We start from the raw sequence: 7,416 nt of genomic DNA, 5'->3' as shown, positions 1-7,416 counted from the left end.
GTCATTTTTCTGTGTCCATGAATCAGGAACCCTGAAGGACTGTGTGAGTTCAGCAGTCACTTTCCTGTGGGTCCTGCATATCCAGATTATACAGCAACAGTCAAGCAGTCCAGGCAAAAGCAGTTTCTTGCCCAAATGGCTAATCTTGCCATGTTGAAAGCAAACTCCATAGCAAGTCTCTTCGATGCCCATCTTCCTCTCAGACGTAATTGATGTGCCAGGAGCAGACATTTTTCATTGTCAAGAAAAACCCTAAACTATTTTAAATGCCATTTTCTGAAGGCCTTTGAAAGGTTTGAAGACTGTCTATCTATCTCAAATATATCTCTGTATATCTAGAAAACCTAACTTACCTAACTATAAATTCTATTATAAGTAATTATCTACAGACTGTATTCAATTATGCATTACGTTATAAAAGATCAGTATAAGCACAATACTTACACATCACAAAATTGACCTTGAATTTATCAATAAATGAAAAACCATACCAATACAAAGTACTCATTTCCATATCATAATCCCCTTTTTCCTTTAAAAAGAGATTGGTTGTGATCATTAACCAATTATAAACAACCCCATTTAAATGAAAACAAAGATTTATAAACAAGATGGGGATTTGGACATCGTTCATTCCAAACTGCTTCGTGCTGGATGGGGGTGCTGTTCATACCATGGGGATCATGACAAAACTCAGAAACCTGCCTACATCCTTATTTGCATGGTCTGTAAAGCTCCATCATTTTAGCTGTCTCAATTGTTAGAACACCTGGCCCACTGCTTCCGGGGATTTTGGTTCATCAAACCACAAAAGCCTGGAAAGAATCCTCAACTTTTCATTTTCTGTGGAAGCATAAACAAAACCTCTTTTCCAAAGTAACATATCCTTATACTTAAATTTTGAAGTCAAGGCATTTTCAAAAGATATAAGTTGAATTAATTCAGCAGCATTTATAATCAAGTGTGCTTTAGCAGTTGTTGCTTCCTGAGAAATAAAAAAACTGAAAAACACAATAGCATACAGTATCTAGACTCTCTGTGTATTTTCCATCTTTACGTGGCTTATTTATCTATTATTATTACTCTATTTTTTTTACTTTTATTTATTTTTCTCTGAGACAGGGTTTCTCTTTGGAAATCTGCCTGCCTCTGCCTCTGCCACAAATCCTACCGGCTTGTGCCACCACAGCCAGCTTCTCTATTTATTTACCATTATGCCGTTTCTTTTTCTCTCTCAATCTTACGTATATTTTTAAACACACTGTAAACCTTCAGAGGTTTTTCATCATCCAAGTCTGACTTTACTGTAAATCTTTTTTTTTTCTGGCCACGTGTCTTATCTGTTAAAACCACAGCTGTTTAAACTGCAGTTTTTCCAAGATGGGTCTTTCAATGGCAGGCATAAGCGTGACTCCAGCTTATCGCCTCACTCCATGATGACATCCTGCTAGCAAAAGCTGCCAGCTTGGAGATGTGGTCACTGCCACTTCCAGCTATATGTACATACCTTTCAATTGTTAGCAGAGTCTCTTTTTTAAAAAACCTTGCTGTTTTGTCTTTTGTTTGTTGTTGTTGTTGTTTTTTTTTTTTTTGCTTATGCTGAGTCAGGAAGACTCCCTTAAGCGCATAAGTCTCGGCTTGTCGCTAGCAAAACAGAGCCCACCTGAGAAAAATGCTGCTACCAAGAACCCATGCTTTTCTCCGTTCTTTTGTTTCTAAAATTCCTTTAAAGCTTTTGTCATTCTACATGGAAATTCATGATCCCACTCCTGATCACCATTTGTAGAGGGAAGCTTTTTCCTTGCCAGTGGCTTGGTTTTTCACCCGCCGATCGCCTGGGCGCTGCCTTGTAGTCCCCAAATAACACACAAGACTCTGTATTAATTATGAAGCTGTTGGCCCTGCTTGTTTCTTTACTGACTAGCTCTGACTTAAGTATTTATCCTATAATTGTTAATCTAAGTATTTTCTCTTAATGGAGAAGTTTCCGGGCTTCTTATCCCTGTGTTTCTCCTACCCAGAGTCCTCCTCGACTCCTAGTCTCACCTATCTTGCTTCCCTATTGGCCAACAGTGCTTTATTGACATATACACAGGACTTCCCCCATCAGTCACCAAATAAAACAAATTTAAAAGGGTGGAAATGTAGCTCAGTGATAGAGCTTGCCTAGTATGCATAAGGCCCTTAAATTCAAACACTACCAAAGGAAAAGAAACATAAACTACAGACTAAGAAAAATAGTATATTGATATAAAAAAAAGTAAGGAAAAAATCCAATGTTCAAGGAATAGGAAGTCCACAAGAAGATTAAAAACCCAGTCAAAAAACAGGCAACAGATATAAACAGGCAACTCACAAAACAATATATTGTAATGGTCAAAAAAACACACGGGGATGGCCATTGCTAATTGATATGCACAATAAAGCACTGAGATAACCTTTCACCTAACCAGATCTATAGACATTTAAAAGTCTACCAGTTGAAGTATTGATAGGCCAACAAATACAACCAGACAATATGTAGTAAAGCTAAAAATGCTCAATGTTCTGGCAAGGATTCCACTTCCACATGTATAGTATGTACATAAAGGACCACATGTGTAGAACTGGGTGTACCAGGGGAGTCACTGAAGTATTGTTTGCCATTAAAACAAAATACACAAGAGCTCATATTTGGAATGTTGTTACTCTATGCTATCATCTCTGTAAGTTAAAAATAATTATAGCCCAGTGTAGTGGTACACGATTGTAATCCTAGCACTCAAGAGGAAAAGGCAGAAGTATTGCAATGAGTTAACAGCCAGCCAGGGCTATGTAGCAATACTATTTTTAAAAATCAAATAACTACATGATGTTAATACTCATATGAAGCAAACATGGAGAAGGATGGGCTAAATATAAAATAAATTCATGTTAATGGCTACCACAAGGAAAGAAACAGAAGAAACATAAGAGACTTTAAATTTGTAAGGCTCTTTTTTCTTAATCCCCCCCAAAAATGAGTTAATGCTCCAAAATATTTTACTTCTTGTTTCTGGAATAAATAATAAAAACAAAAGTAAATAAATAAATATTGAACTGGCAAATACATTAAGGAATGGAGAAAGGTAGTCCCTCTGGGATAATAGTGTTCAGACAAAGGTTATTCAATCATATTCAAATGACTAATGGAATCTTGCTAAGAGTCAGATAGAGGACTGGACAGGATGATTGTTTAATATACTCCTTCTAAAAATAGCATTTGATGAGTCAAAGGAACACTGTTTCCCTGGACACCTTTGTTTTGACCACAGTGTCAGAGCTCGGTATTTGAGGGAAATGGAGTAAGCCCATTGGAACGCAGCCCTCTTTAGAACCATGCACATTGTAAACACCATCCTGAGAGGAACCCCTTATGCATTTCACCATGAGGAGGGAGTGTTAGAGTAGACTATTGTAGCAGGCAGAAGTATTCTAACTGTGAACCTCGGTGGCCTAAGGTCACTCACTGTTGCTTCCCACTTCAGTTCCTGTGAGGGGACACACGGCACCTGATAATGGAAAACTATTATTTTGGTAACCAGGTCCCATGTGAGAAGACTGTGAGTTTTCCTAGGATCAGGTCTCAGAAGAAGGCGAGTTGTCCTAAACACCACATCTGCCATTTCAGCTAAGGCCTGGGGGCCTGGAGTTTACAGATTGTTGAGTTCATTTCAACAAAGTGCGTACATGCTTGGGAAAGCTGTCACACGGCTTCTCTGCATGCCATGCAACTTTTAATGATCCGTTTATATAACCTCTGCCTGTGGCTGTAAAAAGAAGTCTGGGCCCTGGATTTGCAGGATGTTTTATGAGGCTTTGTTCTGCTTTGTTCTAATTTCCATGAGGAGTTACATCAAACATAATCTTAATTCTTATCACATCACCACTATTGGTCCATGCACATCTCTCTCATTTTTATCTCCTCGTTTTCCCCTTTATTCCTCCAAAGTCACCATATGTGACATATTTCCTAACAGTGCATCTATCTTTAGGAATTCACAGTGTTATGTCCACACCTTTAGTGTAATTTGGATCCATTCCTTATGCTTATCACTTCAACACCACTTAAAGGTGTGCCTATTCTTGCACGACGACCTCCTTCAAGCTTCCATTGCATTCGTCATCTAACATGTATGCCATCCTCTTATGCAGCTCTTATTGCTGTTGTTGATGGAAAATTATTTCTCTATAGTATTTTCGAGGTTGTTCTTACTGGCTGAGGGAGGAGCAGTGTGTGTTCTTAGAAGATGACCTTGAGTCTAGACATCTTGCCAAATGTAGACAGATTTTTCTTGGGCCCTCCAGCTCACAAATAATGACATGGAGACTTGTTATTAATTATGAAAGCTCAGGTTATGACTTAAGCTTTCCCTAACTAGCTCTTATAACTTAAATTAACCCATTTCTATTCATCTCCGTTATACCATGTGGCTTTTTACCTTTCGTTCATTTCATATGTCTGACTCCTTCTGTGTCTTGTTGGCATCTCTCTGCCTCTCAGTTATCTTCTTCCACTTCCTCTCTGTGCCTGGAAGTTCTGCTCATCCCTCTTGCCTAGCTATTGGCTGTTCAGCTTTTTATTAAACCAATCGCAGCAATATATCTTCACACAGTCGCACAACAGTCAAACATTTTAATTTGTTCTAATAAGTACTTTTTATATCATTTATGCCTGTTTTAGCACTGACCAAGGCCTGCATTATGCTGGATATAATACTCAACAAGGGCATTCAGTGTCCTGAAAGACAAACATCAACCTGAAAGACCCCGGCCCAGCCTACACGGAGGCAGCTGAGGCTTATGGAAAATTCCGTTTCCCCCATAGCTCAGCTGAATAGTCATTTTTTATCAGAAGGGAGCTCGGCTCAAGGTCTTCATGGCTGAATAGTCACTACTATCAGAAGGGAACTCTGTCCAGGCAGGGGCACAGGTGTCTACTGTCTGCATAGCCACACAGAAACCTATTGTTCCTCAGATAGGGCCAAGGCCGAGACTTGAGTTCCAAGCAAAACCTCAATTCTGAGTTCCAGCCTCATTTAAATTGCCCAATCAGGGACCTGTAACTAGGCTTCTCACTTCTGTACTGCGCTTTTTGCTATAAAAGAACCCCCGAGTCCCCAGCTGGGCGCGCTCAGCCCCCCAAGACTGAGACACCCGGGTACCCGTGTGTAAATAAAGCCTCTTGCTGTTGCATCCAAGCTCGTGGTTTCGTTGTTCCTTGGGTTCGGGTCTCCCTCCCGTGAAAGTCCCTCGGCCTGGGGTCTTTCAAACCAAACATCCACCCTTGAGGGATCATTTGTGACATTTTGAAAAATGTGTGCTGTGTGTGTATATGCATGTGTGTGTGCGTGTGTGTGTGTGTGTGTGCATGCATGTGTACCTGCTGTGTGTGTGTGTGCGCGCGCGCGCGTGCATGTGTACCTGCCACAGCACATGTGTGGAGGTCAGAGGGCAGCTTATAGGAATCAGTTTTCTCCTTCTAATACATGGATCCTTGGTTTAAACTCAAGTAGTTAGTCTTGGTAGCAAGTGCTTTTAGCTGCAGAACCATCCCATAAGCCCCATTTGAGTTGAGGGACCACTGAAATAGACTATGTCAGAGCCACACAATAGTGTAATGCACAGCTATAAAAGGAAATGATGAAGACCTCCATTTTATTTTGCTGTGGAATATTCCTGGGATGTAGTGTTAAATCTTTTTAAAAGTTTAAATCATAAAAAATTATTTCTTTTGCTTGTTTTGTGAGACAGGGCCCCCTGTGTAGCCCTGGCTCCCTGACTGGCCTGGAACTCTCTCTGTAGACCAATCTGGCCTCAAACTCAGAAACCTACCTGCTTCTGCCTCCTGAGTGCTGAGATTAAAGGTGTGCACCACCATGCCCAGTGAATGAACAGTTCTTAAAAGCTCATGAGGTTCCAAACCACCACAGCTGCTTTTTAAACCATAAATTATTAAATGCATTTCCAAGAATGAGAGAAGAGGTGCTGGGGGAACCTCAGCATGCATGCACTAGCCTAGAGCGGGGCCAGGTGCTGTGGTTTCTTCCATTCGACTGTTAAACTTGAGAATCCACAATTGCCCAATTAAAGCAAGGTGTATTTTGGGGTGCACACGGGACTGACTAGCTGGCTGTCTCACTCTAAGTCAGGATTTGAGAGAGCAGCCCCTGCTGGCCTCTGGAGATTTTTTTTATAGGAAAGATAAGGTGAATTCAAAGGGGCAAAAGAGTTGTTAGAAAAACCCAGTGAAGCAGAAGGAGCAAGGGTGAGGAAACACATCATGTGAATGGGGTAGCAAGTTTAGTGTAGGTTGAAAATCCTGTTTTTCAGTTGACATCGGATCTAAAAAACAGGAACTTATTTCCTGTTTACAGACAGAAACCTTAACTTGCAAGGACTTAACACAGGACAAACAGACAGAAACCTTTAACCTGAACAGGATAAACAGGAACTTACTCTTAACTCTCTTAACCACAAACAGAACCTTAACCTGAAAGGTACATTTTCCTGCTTTGGTCTCCCATTAACTTGCAGGATATGTTGTTCCTATTTTGGTCTCACGTTAGCAAACAGAGATGGAGAAATAGCCAGGCTGTGGGGTGCGGCCAAGATGGCAAGGTCAGTCAGCAGCTGAGATGAAGGGCTGCCAGACTTGTCTCCTGCTTTCTTCCCAGTAGATGACACTGCACAAACACTAAGTGTGCATAAGGAGTGTGAGGGGCTTACAACCCAGCCTGGAAAAATATGGAACCTCTTAAAAAAAAAAAAACAATTTTAAGTCAAATGCTCTCCCTCCAGTCAATAAAATTCCAGGGCCCTCTTGTCCTGTTAACCTTAGGGTTAGCATGGAAAGTCTTCAGTACAAGAGAATAATTTAATGTGACCCCGAGGAGGCTGGGCTCAGTTACTCCACTGCCTCTTGGAACCCAGCATTGTTATGTGGAGTATATGCTCCCAGAAGACTTCCCCCAGGGCTCTGAGATTTGAGATCTCACTGGTTGCCTCACCCAGGTCTCCCCGACATTCAGCAGAACAGAAACAGGAAGGGGGCAAGAATCAGACCCGAATGTCTGAGTGTAGAGGCATCAAAAATATCAGCCTATCTTCTGTGTCATCAGGGGGTGAGGGGACGGGGGGGGGGGGGGCGGGGGTGGGAAGGAGATGACAGGGGGCTTCCTCCTCCCTAAGAGAACAAATTTGCAGTTTCACTACCGGATATGGAAGCAAATCTTAACAAATCCTTCTGTCTTGAGAGGGAAGGGTAGAGCCCAGTTTGGGGAAATCTGGAGCCACTAGAGAAATACAGCCCTAATAATCACATGTCCTTTCACCGGTTATATTAATTATTCGGATTCTGCTATTCAAAGAAAGTCCTGGGAGGCTTCCGGTTGTTTT

Source organism: Mesocricetus auratus, unplaced genomic scaffold (genome assembly GCF_017639785.1).
Source record: "Mesocricetus auratus isolate SY011 unplaced genomic scaffold, BCM_Maur_2.0 Super-Scaffold_100022, whole genome shotgun sequence".
Lineage (NCBI taxonomy): Eukaryota > Metazoa > Chordata > Mammalia > Rodentia > Cricetidae > Mesocricetus > Mesocricetus auratus.
Note: the sequence above shows the minus strand (reverse complement) of the source record.